Consider the following 21783-nt stretch of genomic DNA (forward strand, 5'->3'; position numbering starts at 1 on the left):
CATTAGGTCCTCGATGAGGGTGTCAAATTGACTAGATTATATATCTCTCTCGAGCATCTCAATACAAACAAACCTTCCAAACATCTGTAGGAACGATTCTTATCGGATTAGAACGAATGTAAATGCAGTGCTCGCCGAGAGGCAATCGTCGAGTCGCTTTTTAATCTGCACGTTGAAGGAGTCGATAGAAAAAACATTTTTCATTATGCGAATGTATGTGTATGTATGTGAATGTGTGTGTGTGTGTGCGTATAACTGCGTAAACGAGCTCGCGCGTATACATTGACGCGCGTGCATGCGTCCTTCGTGAAAATAGAGAACAAAATCTGTAAAAAATAAAATTATTCGCGTAGTACTACAAAAATAATCAAATATTATTACCAAATTTTTGAATAATCTTATTTGGAAAACTAACAAGAAAAAATCAAAAATCAAATAAGTCGTTTGTGCGTTAGTAGATAAAAAGGAAAATAACATTTGAACGATTTTGTAAATGATAAGCCTAGGCGTGACGAAGCAAATGCTTTCTTTTGAAAAATCCTTATAGGATTTATCGTCGAAGCCCTCTCTCTCTCTCTCTTTCTTTTTCTCTGTCGAGAAAGAGAGAGCACAATGGAGGAGACATTACAGGTCTGGCGAAAAATCTAATAGTGCACGATATATCAAGCTCTTTCACAAAGGAGCCATGTATATGTGGTAATACTTCTAGCACAGTGGTATCGGTTACGGTTCAATGATCAACTCTTCTGGATAACGCCACTTTCTAAAGCTGGACCGTTATGAAGTGCGAACGTTATTGTTGACTGACGTAGATATATCCAATCGTAAACAATGCGTTATTATTTCTTACCGACTGCAGAAGTAATAGTCGATAAGATTATTCATTTCTAATGTTCCTCTATAAGAATATTAATTACAATCGATTATATTTTTCAAGATAGATATTCTTCTTTGTCTAGGGACAAAAAAATAGTTTGTTTTTTGTTCAATTTAACTTGGAAATTTAATACGCATGGTCGCATTTAATCCAGGTGTTTTTTTTTTTTTGAAAGGACTCGAAAAGGAGACGACCCCCTCCCTCCCTTATCGTTGCTTTTCGAGAGATATCATCGTCTTCTTCGGGATCCTCGTGTTGGGAATGAGAGAAGGATCGGCAAAGGGAACTCGCGAGGACATTCAAAGTCGAAAGTGGAAGCGGCATTTCTGTCCCCGAACGAGAGAAGACCACATTCCACGGCGTAGCATTTTATTTTATTAGACTGAAAGGTGTCAAATATAGGTGGCAAGGCCCACCTACTTACATACCTATGCTCTTCGACGAAGAACAGGAGAAGAGAGAAGGTCCACTTTGTGCTCTTCCATACTTTTGCCTTGCCTCCTTCTGCCCCCTCTTTTTGGTCCCTTTTTCTTTCTCTGACACAACACACACACACACACATATATACACCCTGTATCCCAGTCGTTTCACGATCATCGCTCCGATTTCATCGTGTTGGTAAAATCTCAAAACGAGAAAGGGAACGGCGACGACAATGTCACCGGTTGACAGATTTTTGACAGATTCTGTCTGATTTGGTGTCGAGTGACGAATATTCCCCTAGGAATGGAAGAGTAACCTTCTTCTCCATCTTCTTTTTTTCTTCTTTTCGACAACCTCTGTTCGTGATTGACGTTGTTGCAGTGTCTACTTTCCATTCTTGAAAGACGATCTTTCTACCTTTTGACTCTTCTTCTGGGAATTCGTTTCTCAAACGTTACGATTGAGAATCCATTAGATTTTTTTTTTTAATACAAATATCTCTATACGTTTACGACAAAGTTAGTCATTATTTTAGAATTTGGAAAAAGTAGAAGTATTCATTTTCTTCTTTTTTTTTTTTCGTCCAGAAGAATAGTACGATAGGTACCTATTTGTGGTCAAACATATGAAAATAGCCTCGTTAAAGAATATTTAAAAGAAAAAAAGGAAAAAAAAGGAAACAAAAAAATCCCATAGTCCTTTTCCTTTTTCTTTTTCTTTTCTTTTTTTTTGCCTATTTTTCTTTTCTTCTCTCTTACACGCCCACTAACTTTTTCTATGGGGAATACAACTATAGGACTGTCGTCTGTCCCTTTCGGTTTTTCTATGCCCCGTGCGTACGTGCAAATGTGCATAAAAGGCAAGGAAAGCTAGGAAAAGAGGAGGGGAAGAGGAGGCTCGGAGTACTTATAATGTGGGATATGGCTTATTTCAACGACAATACGATGGCCCAGTCGCAAGCATAAAAGGGCCACCCCCTAACGTGAAAATTATGCTGTCAAACATTCTAACGTCGGATTACTACTAGCAACGATCCAAACCTCGAGGACCAAGTTTTCTATTTATATACGAAGAGAAACTTCATCCTTTATTTTCTTTATCTTTTTGTTTGTTTGTTTGTTTGTTAGACCACTTTCGTTCGTTTAGGAAAAGCAACGATTTTATACGGATGTCGAAAGAATAGGAATGGTTTATTCTATCAACACGATAATCGTAGATTTAAACTATCAATTTTGGTTATTTTCGTAGCTTTCAATTCAATCTTCCTTGTTGCACTTGAAATAGTCCTTTTGATTTTAACAATTACGAATGAATGTGGAATGATACAAATATTATTACAATACGATTTCAATATATTTACTGATAATGTATTCAAAAAAAAAAAGAAAAAGAAAAAGGAAACGTTTTGAATATCAATTGCAATGATTTTTTAATGAGACTGAAGGAAAAAAGTTTTGTAGTATTATAGTTTGGTAGAAACGTCGGCTGGGATATACTTGGAATATTGTGACATTTCTTTTCTCAGTGACATTCGATTTTACGAGAGCAAAGAAGCGCATAGAATGGAACATGATATACACTCATATAAGCAACCAACCTACCAACCGGTGGTGGTCACCTATCCTTGTTTGCTCCTCTTTCTTCCTCGCATGTCTCTCCATTTAGTGGGTATCCTAGTGCACCAAGGGTGCTTCTCTTTTTTTCTCTCTCTCTCTCTCTCTTTGTATGTCTCCGTTTCCCTCTTTATCGAATACGACAAACAAACAAACGACAATAACACAGCCGTCCTGGTCTTGTATTCGAGACCGATAGCGAACAGAGGGATTCATCTCTGACACATTGCATTTTCCAAAGGAACTGCAGTACTTGTGAAAACATATCCCAGTTCCTATATACACACTGTATGTACTTGTACATATACATATATATATATATGTGTGTGCGCGTGTTTATATAAAACAGATTGAGATTTCGTCATAAACATTGTAACGACAATTCGAGAAGAGAATAAAAATAAAGAAGAATAAAAAGAAGAAGAAGAAGAAGGAGGAGGAAAAAGAAGACGTCAGACAAATTTGTTTTGCAATGAAGATGAGATAAAAAGAAAAGATATAAAAAGGGAAAGAAATAATAAAAATACAAATAAAAATATATATTCATACGCTCCGTCGTCATATCATCTTCGTGCGTCTCTAATTAGTATTTCTCTTAATGACGATTTCCGAAATGTACTTCGTGTACTCAAACGCAACACGAGTCTACATTCACATCTACGTATATTCACCAACACACATCGATATTCGCGGTACGTATTTATTTTCTCCTATTCACGGTACATTACACAGCGAAGCTCGTGCACAACAGCGAGTAAGAGAAAGAGAGAAAAAGAGAGAGAGGGAGAGAAGAAGAGAGAAAGGAAGGGGTGGAAATGCATATACATATGTTGGTATTCGTTCGTTCGTTCGTTCCTTCGTTCGTTCGTGTCTTGCATATACAAACATAACACATATAAATGTATGTGTAAGTAAGAAGAGGAAAGGGATCTATAAAAAAGTCTTCTACTCCCCACCGCTATCTTTTCTTTCCCCCTTTTACAACACGATTGCAGCTTGCACGTTAACTGTACATATAAAGTAAGAGAGATAGAGAGAGAAAGAGACAACCACGCGCAACACATGGAAACGTAGGCACACACATATATACGCGATCTTTGTCTTTCACACTTTCATATCCCCCACCGTATTCGGCTCCTCCTCCCCCTGCCCCACCCCCCTTCCTCCCCGTCTCCCGCTCCCACTTTTGCGACGGCTCCCCCTCCCCCTCCCCCCACCCAATCTCGTTCTCCCTTTCTAGCAGGGATATTCATTTTTATCGTCGATCGGTGGCTCGTACGCGGCATGTTTTCACCACGCCTCTACCGCATCCAAAACACCAATCGGCCAACGCGCAGCCGGCCATTTTGGTCCATGCGGAGGCTGCGCGTTCTATATGGCCTTCCTTCTCCCCTTCTCCCATCTCCCCCTTCCCCGGGCAACCCTTCTCGTTCTTTACCATCTCTTTCTTCTATTCGTATCGGAGTTACGTGTATGCATTTCTTCCTTAAAATGAGGGAGGGAGAGAGAGAGAGAGAGAGAATATGCGTGTATCGTGTTTTTCCTTGCAATTCGTCGGGAAAAGCAAAAGATAGCAAGCTAATGTGTTCTACCTAGGGGTAACTTGACGAAAATGTAAAGTTCTTATTTCTTATTTTTTTGTCTCTCTTTTTCTTTCCGATTTCCCGTCAGAGATTTCTAATTATTATTTCAAATATAATCGTATATACAGCGTGTTTTTACTTATATATCAACGATACGATAAAAGACAAATCCTGAAGTATAAAAACATTTGGATTTTGTCATTTAAATAGAAACAATATTAGAAAAATATCGGAAAAATATACGAAGACGATTTGAAAATTATCGGTAGAAACTTTTGACGAGTTTAAAGATTCCAACATGGCGGGGATTTGCTACGTGCACTACTTTCGAAAGAAAAGGAAGAGTGAAACGTATAAAGGGAAATATCTTTCTCTTTCTCTTTAACTATTTCTGGACAATATTGCTATGGTAATTGCGCGACTCGTAACCTTATGGAAGATATCACTGAAAGGGTAGAGAATCTAGCGATGGTGATAGAACGAGTAAGTGAATGATAAAGCTCGAGAATGAGTGAAAGAGAGAGAGAGAGAAAGAGAGAGAGAAAGAAAGAGAGAGAGAGAGAGAGAAATATATAATACAACATCGTATCTTTTATCCTACTCTGTTTACTCTTTGGTAAAACTCACGTCCTTGTTCGCGAGCAGGATAGGGCCATCCAGGAGCAGCTTTCATCGGGAGTGGTGGGGATGAAAGGAGGAGGAAGGACGAGTCCGCGCAGGCTCCCTTCTCTTTATCTCGCTCCCTATATGTATACATATATGTATATAACGCACACATATATATATGTCTGTCTCGTTCTATCTTGATATCCCCACTCGAATCCACTTTTCCACGGGTCTCCCACACGGCAGAGACGCGATTCTCGTTCACATACGAGCCGACGCGGAACGTCCAGCATCCGGAGAGCGTTGCGTTCTCACTCGAGGCCGTACCCGGTCGTCTCCCCTCGATATATCTCGGCTTTTCTTATCGTCTTCGTCTTCGTCTTCGTCTTCGTTTTCGTCTTCTTCGTCTTCGTCTTCGTCGTTGTCGTCGTCGTCGTTGTCGTCGTCGTTGTGATTGCAGATTCAAAGTGGTGGGGGGAGAAAGAGGTGGTGGAGAAAAAGGGAGAGAGAGAGAGAGAGAGAGGGTGAGAGAGAAAGAGGTGATCTGGACGAAGAGAGCGCTACCGAGCGGTGCTACCAGGAAGCAACAACGACGTCGTCGTCGTCGTCACCGTCGTCACCGTCGTCGTCGCCGTCGCTGTTGCTATCGTTGTCGTCGTTATCGTTATAGTACTCGTTTTAGTCGTCGTCGTCATCGTCATCGTCATTGTTGTCCTCGTCGTTGTCATCCAGCTCCTTCTTGTCGTCATCGTTGTCGTCATCGTTGTCTTCGTCATCATCTTCGTCGTCATCTTCGTCGTCATCGTCGTCGTCGTCGTCGTCATTGATCATCAACTTTTGACCATAGTTTTCGTCGTTGATCGATCGATTATAAAACGTAACTCCCATTCGAATGAGGAAAATTCGAATTAATAGTTAGTTTTCATACGATATATAACGGGAAATAGTAATCGTGCGTTGTTTACTTATCGCGAATGCTCGCGAAAAAGATATTGAATATTAAAAGAGAAAAAGAAAAAAGAAAAATCGACGATATCGTGATATTATCATTTTTAACGTGTTGTTATTATTATTATTATTATTATTATTATTATTATTATTATTATTATTATTTTGCTTATAACTTATGATCGTTTTAATTGAATATCGTGAAGTTGATAATAATATACGGATCGAGGAAGGAATTTTCTTCTGTGAAGATTTTGTGCAATGAGCCTTATCAAGTTCGAGATGTAAGAGTGGCTTACGTTCCGCCAATATTTATCGACGAAGGGAAATAATAGTTAAACGTTACAAGTAAAAGGACTTTAATCATCCTGGACAAGGTGATATCCCTGAGAAACACGACGGTGGACTTGCTGCTGTTGAGGGATACCAATAGTGAACCCCAAATCGAAGAGGACACCAACGACGTGATTCCGACGAACATCGACAAGGTAGGATCTTTTTTTAATTCTAATTATTATCCTTGAGTTTTTGTTTCTTTTCTTTTCTTTTCTTTTCTTTTCTTGTCAATTTTTTTATTATCCTAGAACAAATTGGAAAACTTTACGTTTGTTTATTTTTGTCATTTTAAACGTGAACTAAGACAACTTTGATAATTGTACAAACAAATGATCGAATTTCCATTATCCTTATTTTCTTGTAATTAATTAAAACGATCATCTCCGCATTGCGATAATTATGATACCATTTTCATAAAATAGAGTTAGGTTTAAAAGGAAGGCGTGAATGGAGAAAGTTGTTCGTTAAGCTTTAGAATTTAGTTAAACCTTTGCGATTATCCCTGACACACCCTAGTGGTGCCGACGAAGGAGAGGAGGCGTGCCTCTTTTCTATCTTCGAATAATATGAAATTTTAGATCTTTGGTTGTAGCCTACCCTAGAGCTCTATTAGTCTTCTTTGATATATTAGTTATGGAACGACAGTTTCATAGCTACCTGAATTACACCATAGGGGTTTGATGGATTTCAACGCTCTTAACAACGTACAATAAATCCCATAGTATTTATTGTACGACGATGAACATTATTTTCACTTAAAAAAGAAAAAGAAAAATCATACAAAAATTAAAGTACATTGTTGTATTATTTATAGCAAGGTTCGTTTACACGTACAAAAATCTATGTATTATTATTTCTGTAACGAACAAGTAATCGAACATAGAATTTGACGCGATCCCATCCCATGGAATTTGAACATCCGTTTAACAACGAAGTTGCACGACAGGTTCCTCGGGAATAACGCGACTTTGTATTCTTTCTAATACACCCTATATCTTTCTACAACACTGATTATAAATTTGTTTTATTACGTGGAAGAAAATATTAACGGTGATCGTCCGGTTTTATCCTTCGATGGAAAACACGCGTGTTAGATTCTCTTTTCTCTAATAAATAAATTCTCTTTTACTTTTTCTCGATAATTTATTTTTATTTATTTATTTTCACATTATATATTTATAACTTCCCGTTTTCTATTTCAAATGTTTGTATAAAAACGTCTTTAAGTAAAGTCTATAAAAATAAGTGTCGGTTACTGTGAGTAGATGATATCTACTCTCGAGTATCCAACGGGTTAGTTTTGTTTGAAAGAGTTTATAATAATATCGTGTTAACAGCGAATAAAAAAAGAGGAAAGAACAAGAAGAAAACAAACAGAACTCGTGTTGGACGATCGAGAACGGTAGCGTTTCGTTAATTGTCACCAATTAAAACGAAATACCTACTCTATTTGTACTCTCTCTCTCTCTCTCTCTCTCACTCTCTCTCTCTGCTTTCCTATCTTTGATTTTTTTCCAATCGTCGTCGTCTCTTCTTTCGACACGGACATTCTGAAGCAGCGGTAAAGCACCGCGGCGTGTTACTTTTGTCAAAAATACGCACCGTCACCTTCGCTAATCGTCACGAAAAGTACGAGTCTCATACATCTCTCTTTCTCTTTCTTTCTCTCTCTCTCTCTCTCTCATACTCTTCTCTCGATAAAATCCACTGCTACCGGAGATGAGAGCAAAGCGTACCGACGCTCAAGAGACATCAATCTTTCTAACAACGTTACTCGGTCCGTGTCCGAGTCGTATTCCGATACCACGAGTATAGCGTTCGCCAAAGTTCAAACTGGTTAGCAGTTGTTGGTAATTAATTCCATCGTTATTTATTGGAGAATTAAAAAAAGTGTTTTCAAAAATTAGAAGAGATAAATCTAAAGTAATAAATAGTACCACATCGGTTATCGTTCGCAATTGACATTAATTAACATCTCATCAATTATTTATTTCCCTAGACTGTTTCTTAGAATTAGAAATGCTATGATAGGCATAGATATTAAATACGTTGCGATCGATATTGATATTTTCTTTTCAATCTTAATTGACTCCCAGCTCTCCCTTCTCTCTCCTCCCCTCCCCCCCCAGTTTAACAGCGCATATCTCGGAAATGATTTATTTACTTACACGCGAATAAATAATTCTTTGAAATCTTAAACGCGATAGGAAGAAAGCAAGAAAAAAAGAAAGAACGAGAACGTTGCTTCGCTATTTTTTGGCCCTTTCCCTTTTCTTTTTTGATTCGCTCGAAGAGTAAGAGAAAGAGAGAAAAGTGTTCTCATCGCGAAGAAGTGGCAGCCGACGGGGGGTTGGCGATACACATCCCAATGTTCAGAGAACTGACGGACGAGCGGACAATGAGAAGGAGGAATGCCCCGCAGAGCCAGACATGAAGACGTCACTCAGAAACGGTAACGGCCAGGACGGGGTCAGCTCGCGTTGAACACCTCCAACTTGACTCTCTCGAACCAGCTGCAAGTTCTCGAAATGAGTCAGCGTTGAGACCTTCTTCTTCGATTTCGTTCGACTTCTATTCGCGTATCTGCGTATCTGTGTATCTCCTTCTCTCTCTCTCTGTAATCATAAAAATATTGATTTCCTATATTTATACATTCCAGTTTCGCATCCAATTAACTCGGCAAGCTTGTCTTTCATTAGATCTTCGTTATTTTCCTTTGTATAAGAGATTAGAATTGATTAGGGTGATTAGCGAAATCATTTAAATTTAGTTAATAGTATGTGCTAACGCAAAAACGTGATCGTAAATTATCCATCGTCTCGATTTACGAGGAACAACAATAATAACGACAACTACAACTACAACGACAACAACGACGACGATGAAAAAGAGGAAAGAAAGAAAAGGAAGATAGCTAGGAAGATGGGGCTTGGACGAGTATGTGAAAGCCAACGCGTTTATTATTCTGACGTAATCACCAACTGCCAATTAATATTTCCGTAGGTAGGTAGGTAGGTAGGTACGAATAGAAAAGGAAAGCTCGTTATAATGCGTTGCAAGATGGGAATCGCGATTTTGCGTTCACCAGATGTCCCTTGGATGAGAGCCGAGCTATTAACGTTAGATGTAACCTCCTTGATGTTAGTCCTGGTTAGATGTGTGTATTGGTAATAGACACTTTTACTTGAAAATTTTTCATTTAGAACAAAGGAAATGGCAAACGGTCAGTAACGACGTCGTCGTTTCACAGACTTTCACGTCTTACTAAATAAGAATACGAAGATAGTAACGGGTACCCCTTTGTGAACTTTCAATCATTTCAATCTTTTATTTGAAATTAACGATCCATGGATCGATCCGACCTTTTTTTTTTTCTTATTCTTTTCACGAGAAATCACAGTGGACAACTTGCTTTATAACGACGATTATTTATTCAATTATTATAGGTATAGCTGACTTTTATTGTTTTATTTTTTTCTTTTTTTTATTTAATTATCGTTCGAGAACAATTATTTCTTTTCAATTCTTATATGCGCGTATATGATTGTAAAGTTAAAATATTTATTGTATTTGATATATGAACTGTGGTTTTCTTAACTACCTAATCATTTTCTAACAGGTGTCAATTTATGACATTGTTCGGTTGTAATCGTAAAGAATATATGTTCCAATGCTTCTTATCTAGAATTTTAAATCTAATATTTTGCCATTGTTATGCAAATGATTTTGAAAACTTTTTTGAAGAAATTTTCTTTGGGGAATGGTCATTGGAGATCGAGATATTCAGATATTGACCATTTCTATAGGAATACCCAGGAGAATATTTGTTATTTATTATAATAAGTTCATAGAAGTTAGAAGAGGGATGGAAGGGTAACACAACAATTTTTCTCGAAGACCAATTCCAACCCTGTTTCCTCGGAGATGGTGCAAACGATTTTCTTGATAATTTGAGTAGGGAAAAACATGTTGACAGAATCTAGAATAACGATTGAAAAGTATCATTTGAACAAACTGGTTAATTTTTATTTTAGAAAAGGGACGATGTGAAACCCTTCGTGCTTTGTGCGAAAGTCATCATCTCTACCTATTTTAATAATTTTTCTTCTCGAAGCTACAGTTGTTATTTGTTTTTCACGAGACTCTTTTTTTCTGGCGTCCTACGGTTAACAAATGGTTATGGAGAATCCTTGAAAAAGAAAGGAAACATTTTTGACTAGCTAGCCCTTTTTCTATAGACATGTAAAATTCTAATTTCACGTATGATTGATTTATGAGTTTTCTAGTTGACATATTATAGAAAGATATTAAAGTTGTCACGACTGTAGAAAATTTTTCGAGTCGTTTGGATATCTACTGGTTGCTGCTGCTTCTGCTTCTGCTGCTGTTGATGCTGTTGTTGCCTATAAAAAATAAAATAAAATAAAATAAAATAAGAAAGAGAGAAACCTCTTTAGTTAACTTTGGCGATTCTCGTGCTCGAGGACGAGCCGAGCACAAATCATTATTAACGACCACTATTGTGAGAACGTGGTTCGTTCGTTTCGTGAAATATCGCGATCGGTGGGACTTTATTAAGCAGCTTTGAGTCGGTCCTATGAGAGTTCGATGATTGTGAGACGAGTGAATCATAGTTATTTAAACGATCGATTACGAGTTTCAAGGGAAAAAAAAATCAAAATAAAAGAAGGACGAGAACAAAATAATCAAATAGAAAATTGGAAAGAATTTCTTTTCAACTAATTTTCTTTAGAAATCGAGTTATTCGATTGGATACTTTTTTTTACGTTGAAAAACGTTCCCGTTCGTTGGAACTACGATTAGATCGGGACAATGAAAGGAACAACATTCGTGTAATACGCGTTGCGATATCACCGGTTAACGCAATTACGATAGCGAGTAATCTAAATTTGAAACGTAACGATGCTTGCAAATTCAATTTCTCATCTATCAATTACTCGTTAGATTCTTAAACATTACATTTGTTTGATAACTTGATCGTAGAGAAATTTAGGTCTGCGAGTGTGTTTGATCTCTTTTAAACGCGTGTTACACATTTAATCATTATTAACATCGAGATCGAATCAAAATAAACCACGAATTAATACTTTAACGATAAAGGAAGAGTTCAACGATGGAAATAATCAGCAAACTAGACAAAAGTATTAACCATGAAAATAACGTGGTACCGGAAAGAATGGAAATTTAGTATGGTATCCTCGGTAAGACCAATTTAGAAATACACGAATTTTGAAAGGTGAATCTAACATATATGTCTCTCCCTCTCTCCCTCTTTATCTTTCTCTTTTGGTAGTAGCGGGTCCGAGGAATAATTCCTTGGATCCCGGCAGGTCAAGTTGTGGAGTTCTCGCCCGAGTCGGTTTATAATAAGGCGCTATATGGAGCCGCTCGCAGGTGTAAGGAGGTGTCCGCCACCTTAAGGCTTCCAGTAGGGTCGAACGAAGCGGCATATTTCATCCATTGTCGCTCCTCAACTCCGGCGGCGGCACTTTTCAACTTTTTATAGAGATTTTTATACCGCTATATCTATACCGTTCTCTCTCTTACTCTCTCTCACACACTCTCTCTCTTTCTTTCTCTCTTTCTGGTTGTACGCGACCTTCGTTGGTGAAGAACATCGAAGGGAAGAGAGAGATGAGGAGAGGAGAGGAGAGGAATGAGTAAAAGGAAGGAAAGGGAAGGAATGGTTCGAGGATGGGGGAGGCGGGGGTTGCCCCATCGCGGCTCTGAATATGAATATAATAATGAGAACGGGTTTCCTCGTCGTCGTTCCGCTTCTCCGCTTCAACCGTTCTCCTTGCGACCGACTCTAACTTCTTCTTCTTCTTCTTCTTCATCTTCTTCTTCTTCGTCGTCTTCTTCTTCTTTGAGAGAGAGAGAGAAGAGAAGACGAAAGAACGAAGTCTCACTTTCTGCTTACTAATTGTACAATCGAGCCCCGTACGATCGAGTCTTGCTCGTTATTTGCTCGATCTCTCAAAAAGATTATCGTTATTATATTTATTTATATCTTGTTTTGTCTTTTCTTCGGATTAATTCGGATTATTTGTCAAGTTCAAGTTCATGTTTTCATTTTGAAGTATATTTCTTCTCCTTCTTCTTCTTCTTCCCTTTTTTCTTTTGCATGCTTGTTTTTGTATAAAATGCTAATATACTAATACGCTTTTTTTTCTTCATGTTTCTCCTATTTGCTTTGAACGAATTTATTTTTCATTTAGAAGAAAACAAAAACAATTTTGATAAGCTGTCTTTTATTAGATACGATCGTTTATATTAAAATCTCTTGTTTGAAAATGAGAATTATATTATTATTTGAATTCACGTTTCTATTCGTCGGAATGAATTCTTCGAAGTTTAATATTCGTGCTTTCACGTCGGATACATTTTTATTTTGCCTATTACAAAATAATATCATTTGAATATACCTTGAGGCTAAATTAATTAGATTTCTTACACTTGAAATTGAAAAAAAGTTGCGTAATATAATAGTTATGTCAACGATGTTAGTAACGATAATCACAAAATTGGATGGATCAAGGGTGTATATCGTGCAATTCGCGATACGACGCGAATCGTTCCGTCGGCAGTGGTCACTTCGCACCAACGCGATACACTCCGCATAAATACACGTTAAACGTGTTCTCCGTGCAAACACACCCATAACACACACTTTAGAATGGAAACTAAATAAAATACATACGCGCGAAAAATCGGCTAAACGAGGGGCTCGAAATTTCTTTCAATTCACTTTTAATCCGACACTTTATTTTATCCCGTTCCTTTGTTAATTTGATTATTAAAAGATATCCCTCGCGTTTCTTCTTCATATTTTTATTTATCAATAAATTATCGTGAGACAGAAAAAAAGAAAAGATGATTGCCATGATTGACCTACGTATCTACAAATTCTAATAAAAAAGAAAAAAAAAAAAACAAGAATCTCGTTCGTTTATCTACACAAATTCGTTTACATATTATTATATCTTACAATTTTAATCATATCTCGCAGATGATTTAATTAGTTCATTTATCTACGATTAGTTTTATCTATAAAATTCAATATAACGACGAGGGAAAAATTTCAATCGAAATTTGCCGCTTCTGGGGAGGGTGGAGGATGTAGGGGGAGGGGGAATCCTTAGACGGGGCGGCAAATTCAAACGCAAATTACCGTCGCACGGAACGCCGTTGAGAAACTAGCGAAGAATCGTTCGAATCGTTGTCGGCGTCTTTTTTTCTCCGCAAAAAAAGAAAAGAAGAAAGAAGAAAGAAGCAAAGAAATAAATAAAGAGAGAAAGAGTAAGTAAGTAAGTAAGTAAGAAAGAGAGAGAGAGAGAGAGAGTAAATACGAATCGTGCGAGTATAAGAACGGATGAAAAAAAGGTGAAAAGATGCGTTCTAAACGTAGGAACGCGTTGCGTCTTGAACTCTTTGAGAAAAAGAGATAAAGAGTGAGAAAACGAGAGAAGAAAATAAAAATAAATAAAAAGAGAGAATAAGATAGATAGAGAGAGAGAGAGGAGAGATTGGAAGCGAAGGACGAGAAGGATAAGGCGAAAGGAAGAGAAGTAAAGAAGGAATGTCGTACACAAAGGTGTTGAGGTGGATACCCGCGTGTACACGCTTGTGCGTTCGCGCGCACGACACTAACGAAAGAGGAGTGCCTTCTCCCCATACATGTACCAATGAAAAATATATATATAGAGATAGAGAGAGAAAGAAACTATCGATATATTACGGGTAGTCGTTGGTGTTCATGCAAAAGGGTGAAAAGGAAGGACATATTTTATATTTATGGGTATTTGCCGCTACTGTGCTCTCGCGCCGGCGGCTTGTGGCAGAGAGTTAACCGGCCTCTCTTTTTCTCTCTCTCTCTCTCTCTCGCTCTCTGATACACACACGCACACAAATACACAGAGATAGGCATAGAGACACGCACGTTTTCCATCCCTTTTCATCTCTTTCTCTTTTTCTATCTGTTTTTTTCACTCCTCCTCCTCTCTCTCTCTCTCTCTCCGTTTCTCTTTCTCTCTTTGTGGTTCTCTTCGTCGAACGCACGGAACCGGCGACCGGACCATGTGTCATCTCCCATGCCATCCCATATTCCGTTTCTACCATGATATGCTCAAGGCTCGTTCCACTCTCACACGTTTGAATATCCTTTATAGATGTGAGCGTTTGTCCCACATCTATATATAGACGCGGGGTGCCACACGGTGTACAGGCAACATCATAAGAACCATTTTACCATTAATGCAAATTTTCCCATCTTTCCTCCTTTTACAACCGCGTTATCTTTACTTTAATTCTTTATTATATCTTTCATCGTAATATCGATTCTCTGTTTTAATTCGAACCCCTTCTTCTTTTTTTTTTCTTTTCTTTTCTTTTCCTTTTCGTCCAATGACAAAACTTCTCTATTTAATTATTCGTTAGCGTAAACTCGTAACGCTAACTACAACTAATACTCGAGTATACCCGTATCCTTAGATCTTACGATTTAATTAGCCTAAAAAAAAAAGAAAAAGATGTTTAGATCTCGATCGAATAATCTAATCGCGAAGATATCTAATCGTGAAGATTGCTTAACAAGACTGTACGTTTAGTCGGAATCATCGCAGCTACGAAGCAGCAACATCAGAAGCAGCAGCAGCAGCAGCAGCAACAGATCTCTTTCGCTCTCCTTTTTTTTTTCATTTTATTTTTTTATTCATTTCGATCTCTCTCTCTCTCTCTCTCTTTCTCTCTTTTATACTTCATCCCTTCCCTTCGTAAACCACCGTTCGCGTCACTCCTTTTTCTTCGCGTTTCTTTTTTTCTTTTTTTATTTTATTTTATTTTATTATTCGTTGCATACGTTTGCGGAGGAATTTACGAGCGTGGTTTGTGACCCGGGCCACCATAGCCACCACCACCACCACCACCACTATCACCGTCGGATGCCTCATCCCTTAATTAAGGATTGTGCCACCGATTTGCCGGTCAGTTCCTTTTTTTTTTTTCTCCTCACCCTCTACCCAACTTGGTTATGTCTTCTCTTCTTTTTCTTCTTCTTCTTCTTCTTATATTAGTAAATTCAAGTTAATGACCTTGACCTGACTACGATCGCGGTATCATTCGAAACGAGACGGTGGCCTTAATCTTTTCTTGGTCTAGAAAGAGGTAGGGGGATATCGGGTGAAAGTCCTTCTCACCAAATGTTATTACACCGATATACTTATACGTATACACATACATAAGTAGTGTATGTGAGAGAGAGAGAGAGAGAGAGAGAAGGGAAGAAAACATTTTCGAAGATATCCGAGAGTCTTACATTAGTTTATCAAAATTATCGAATTATGTCGAAGACCATCCGTCCTTCGATAGGATAACAAGGGCAAGGAAGAAGGGATGAGAAAAGAGAGAGAGAGAGAGAGAGAAAGGGAGAAAGAGAGAGCTTGTGTCGAGTACATTGCGTGGATCCTTAATGCAGAGCGACTACGGGCGACGAACCGTGAGCACCCCATCTAATGCCTTCTAAAAGCATCCTCCGAAACCCGACGAGAGAAGGTGAAGAAAAAGAGAGAGAGAGAGAGAGAGAGAGAATAGCAACGAGACGAATCTGATGGAGATGGGAGTCTCCAGCAGTGAGCGAGAAATACAAGAAGCATTAGTAGCTTCGAGATTGAAAGAAAGAAAGAAAGAGAGAGAGAGAGGTGTATACACGAAAAAGAGAGAGAGAAGAAAAAAAGAAAAGAAGATGGAAGTATTGTAAAGTAATTTACTGAAGCGTGTCCAAGAGAAAGAGGGAAGAGAGGTCTTTTCTTTCCTTCCTTCCTTCTTTCCTTCTTTTCTTCCTTCCTTCCTTATTTCCTTCTTTCCGAACCAACCAGCAAGCTTTTATCCACTTTGAGCTCGTTGAGCACAACCGCGAGTCGCGGGTTTGGCACTGGAGAAACGTATTAAAACAGAACGCCCCGACCATTACCACTACTCTCTCTCTCTCTCTCTCTTTCTGTACTGCGTATACTAACATAAATTATATACGTGCGTTGTAGTCAGAAAAAGTGGGGAGAGAGGCATCATCCATTGCCGTTGGGTGAGACGATGATGGCCGGATATGCTTTGACGCGATGCAAACCCCACCTTCCATCCCCCATCCCCTATAAAAGCAGAGGGCTCGAGAGACTTTATTATGCTTCTCGGTTTTCAGCTTGCTTGGGCGTGAAACGGCAAAAGATCGCAACCCCCTTCCAACCCTCTCCCCCTCTCCTCTCTTGTTCGCGGTTACTTTATATCCTTATGGTTATTTTCTTTTTTTTTCCTCCTAAGGGAAATTAATCAACGTTCGATATTCCCTATCGTAGTCAATTGAAGATTTCAATTTTGTTGTTGTCTCCTTTTGTTGTTATATATTCGATTTACATTATTACATTTATAATTGGTTTTTATATGTTAACCGTCATATTTATATGGAGTCTGATGACAGCATGGTCAGAACGTAGATTAACAATAAGAGAATTAACGTGTTGTGTTCACGTGTTATTACTAGAAACGTTAAGTGTTAGAATGTTTCTTGTTCTTTTTTTCGGTTTTATTTTTTTAATATGCTGGTCCATGGAACAATCGTAGTTAGAATTTTGGAAAAAATTCTTCTTGGAAAAGTACAAAAGGCATATATATATTCATGAATATTCCTTGGTTCGTTATATCGGGAAAAAATCGTCTACCTTTTTAAATACATTGTTAAAAAGTCCCGATGTATATCGCATCTACCTAACAATATGTGGTTTTTCTAAAAAGGGCGATCCCTTTTCGCTAGGACAATCTTTAAACTTTCTTTATTCGAGATCGAAACGCATGGTCACTATTTTCTGCATTCCACATTGGGATGGACAACGTTAACGTTGAAAGCATTCGGTGAAGCGTAAGTGGCGAAAATATAAAAGATATGCGTTTCCGATCGGGCTTGTTACGATCGGGAAAACTCAAAGACACACGAACAGAGAAAGAGAGAACAAAATAAGGGAGAGGGGTGAAAGAAAAGGGAAAACCTTTAGACGTCTGAGGACTAGGACGGAAGCTATGTAGTGGTAACCTCGCACCACAGGCGTCGTCCCATCAAGGGATTCTTGTTCCTTTCCCAGATTATTATCTTTTTTTAAAGCTTTTACCACAAAACCAACCACAAAACGTTCAAATTGTAGTCTCGACATCAAACATCTTGTTTACTTTACCCCCTTATAGTATTCTTCTTTTTCTATAAGAAATATTTTTTCTATTGACCATTTGAAAGTTTAATATAACAATGAATTTCGTTGAGAGAGAGTTTATTGTGAATAATTTATTACGTGTCATGTTTAACATATCTCTAAATAATCTTATTAGATGTTAGAATAATTTATTATATAAATTGGCTTTGAAAAATAGAAATATCATTTGTTTTCATATAGAAAATATTGAAAATAGTAGATATTATTTATTTTAGATCGAGTTAAAATATTTATAATCGCGAGGAATAACTTGGAAGCTTCGTTAGATCGCGATTGAAAGTAAACGTTATTAATCTAGAAATTTTTCTACGCTCGAATTCGTCAACGACGACATTCAAGAATGGCGACGACGGTGAAAACGACGTGAACTGCTTGGACTCGGAACCGGTTTTATTCCAACTTTGCCGTCGTAAGATGCGCGTAAGACGCCCGCTCAATTATTCCACCGTAAATCTGACCGGCAACGAACCCTGCAGCAACACCATTGCTGTGCATCTTGCGTATATTACATGTATACGTATACAATGTCGACGTTAAAACGTATATTTCAGTTAAATCGTGGAAACTCTAGGTTTCATCGGAAATAATTAAGCGTTTTCTAAGCGAAAAACAACAAGAATTTGATTTAACATTAAAACAAGTTGTTTTAGAAAATAACGAAGTTATATATGAATTTACAAGAAGTTATTCATTTAAAGTACGAGATTGAGATTTGATTCGTCTTTAATGTCTGCTTTTATTTTTACCACGATACTCCTAATTATTCGTTCTTATCTTTTGCGAATCAATGTACTTTGAAAATCAATATTCCGTTAATCGTGTTTTTCTACAGGATCTAATTTACCTATCAAATTTCAATGAGATATCTTAACTACATGCTTTTTATAAATTTATATATTACATACTTGAATTATGTAATTCTGTCCTCTTTCATATTTAAACACAGATCAATATAGTTATTTCAGAGTTTAGTTAATCATTTCGCGAATTAACGGATTAAACGGTTTAACGATAAAATATACACGTACTTACGTAAAATATTTAAATTCCATTCTTTCAATTTCATATAAATTATTTTAATAATCGTACACACTATACGTATGCCTGCTTGATATTTAACACGAATACACATACACATGCGTGAAATATTAAAATTGTATTCTCTCGACGAGATCATTTCGAAAACTAACATCGCACTGATGAGAAATAAGTTTGAATAATAGGAAAGAATACATCGACCGACTAATGTTCTTAACTTTGTTAGAAAATGTTTTTATTGTCGATAATTCGAAGAGGTAACATATGAATAGACACAGAGTGTTTACAAAACGACTTATAATCAGTCTTTTGCGAACTTTGGTAGATATACGAACGATGTTATAAAAGTATCAAATTTAAATATTTTGCGTATACGTGCATATGCGTGTTTCGTTGCTATGCAATTGTTATGGCTGTGTGAGCGAATGATTTATAAGTGATATATACATAAATGTGCATACATTTATATGTGTTTACGATGATCGTACATGACGAAATACATTCAATGCAAATAATTATGGTAATATTATATTAATTAGAGCATCGTTACAAAAAGTGAATATAAAATATTGTATCTAATATAAATAAGAAGGTAATTGAAGGTAGAAGAATGTATAATACGTAAGACAAGAATATGTCTAAACACGTTTGGTTAGAAGCTTATAAGAATGACGATAGAAGAAGGGAACGGTCTTTTCTTCGTTTGATGTTTTTTTACATGTACATACTTTCCTTACTTCTTAGTCGGTGTTTATATATCAATGTTGTTGTTTTTATTCTATTAAAAATCTCGTTACCTAACTTGTAAACACATTGACTTTCGTACTCGTTCGGTGTGTGTCGGTTCAATGTATTGCGTAGTTGTTTTTAAAATTATTTTCAGTCCGTTTCGAACTTCGAGAGATGTAAGAACGACACATTAGAAAAGTATAAAAGTATCAAATTAATTTCATATACCTATACGTGTGCTTGTTTTGTTATTATGCAAATGATATGCATATGTGTGCGAGTGTGTTACTGTTGGAAAGTGATATATATATGTGTAAAACGTTGAATTTCGAAGAGGATGACACACTGGACTTATACTCCCTCCTTTTAGACTACAATATACATTTATTTCGACTAATTAAAAATCATTTATGGTATTTAGAATATTTTTATATACTTTACTAATATTTTAATTTTGTTTAAAGTAAAACACATTTGTTTTAACGTTCCTGCCTAATGATGACTTTGAATTTTTCAAATGTTCGTCTAGTAAAATATCAAATTGAAATTGTTTAATACGTCTAATTCTATTTTTACAAGATAGATATATTCTCGAAGAATACGTTTGAAAAATGATTCGTGTAAAAAAAAGTTCGTTTAAAAGAAGAATTGAGTGTATTTTAAGTATATTAATAGATATGGAATGTTAAAATAAATGTATTACCGTTTAAACTTTACTTAATTTTATCCAGCATATATTATTATATCATATTTAACACTAGATGTACAGCTAATTTGATTCATTTCATATTTTTTTGCTACACATATATAAAACTTAAATATTATTTTGTAAAAATATATGTTGGCTTTTAGTTACGCAATGAGATATATCTAAATATTAATTCTTTCCCTTCTACTCAAACTTTCATTCAAACAATGCTTGTAAGTTTTTAATAAATAGCGAATAAAACATCCGTAACATCTAAGTGTTAAATAATGAAAAAAAAAAAACGAAAAAGTAATTATTTACGAAGAAAGAAATTTGACGTAATATCGAAATGTGTGTACGTACTCGTGCGTAGATTTTAGTTGGCAGATGTGTGATTCTACAAGTAGTACCTACGAGATCTCGATCACGATCGAGCGCCTCCATTGAAACCGCATCTCCTTTTATCCCTTAGAGTGTTCTCTTCTCTTTCTCGATACGCATCGACGATGTTCTATCCGTCGACTTGGACGTAGGTGAACGTCGTCGTTATGCTTTGATGAACGATTATGATCGAGAAAGAAAATCGTACCTAAGTACTACTTACTTTATCACTCCTTCCATAAGGAAATACACGTTCGACTAGTTGTCATTTATCAAACGTTCGACAATATTTGTGTCGGCTTCCTGCACAAAAATTTTATTCTATTATTATTATTATTATTATTATTAATTTTATTATTATTATTATTATTACTTGTACACACTCGACACTTTTATAACACGATTTTTATATTCCACGACAATTCTCGTACGATATCAATTTTATATTTTCTTCTTTTGTTTTGTTAGACACGATTTTTAAATGCAACCTGATACGAATATTAATTGTGTTACGGAAAAATTCAATGTATTGTATACTACTTTGAAAAATTTCTTTTTAGAATTAAAAAACATGAGAGAGTACTAATCTAAAGATTTTGAGGATCACGGACTGGGTAAAGCACAGACGCGAGCCTTTTAAAATACTTTTATGCAGACGTGGGTGTTAGAGATAAAAATCTCATGATACGAAGATCGTTTCGGTATTTATATTCGAGGAACGTGAAACGTCCGAACGTCATCCTGTTCGTGAATGAAACGTTTAGCTGGGCAGAAGATCACTGAATGATCTCGGATCTCACTCACAGTCGAGTTTTTCCGGAGCCAATCCAAAGTGATCTCGATGAGATTACTGGGCCCTTTTAATTTTTCTTTTTCTTTTTTTTTTTCTAACTGGAGAATTGGAAGACGCGTTAAGCGTGACATTTGACTCGAATAATCAAAGATCGAAGGGTGTCTTCGTACGAGAACGAACAGGAAATATAAATTAATTTGAACCTTTTTTTCCCCGAGGGGTGAAAGTTGTCGTGAAGCAAGTCAGAGGGTGGATCCACGTTTTCATTCATTCGCTGTCTAGTAGGACTATAAATCCTTGGCCCTTAGGTTTATTGTCCGGATCGTCCTTGCCTCGTGAGAACCGGACGTATGGATCTTTTTTAAATCACGTATTAATCCTCGCTGCACTTGTCGCGATATTCACCTTATCTATCGTCTGTCATATCAATTTTCATTAGATTATTCGTAGCATACAAATAATATACAATTTTGTTTCTTTCGATATTTTTATTCG

At 36.8% G+C, this 21783-nt stretch overlaps 1 protein-coding gene across 1 annotated transcript in view; it reads left to right on the forward strand.

Moving 5' to 3' along the window:
• The first annotated feature begins 6394 nt into the window (after window positions 1–6394).
• The window catches only part of LOC122524122 (homeobox protein OTX2-like), a 44732-nt gene continuing 29343 nt past the window's right edge, over window positions 6395–21783 (forward strand). Inside the window, exon 1 of the mRNA XM_043646229.1 lies at window positions 6395–6538. The gene's annotated coding sequence lies outside the window, so the exon portion shown is untranslated. The remainder of the gene's footprint in view (window positions 6539–21783) is intronic.

The sequence above is a fragment of the Polistes fuscatus genome, unplaced genomic scaffold, assembly GCF_010416935.1.
Source record: "Polistes fuscatus isolate 324 unplaced genomic scaffold, CU_Pfus_HIC Scaffold10, whole genome shotgun sequence".
NCBI classification, from domain to species: Eukaryota; Metazoa; Arthropoda; class Insecta; order Hymenoptera; family Vespidae; genus Polistes; species Polistes fuscatus.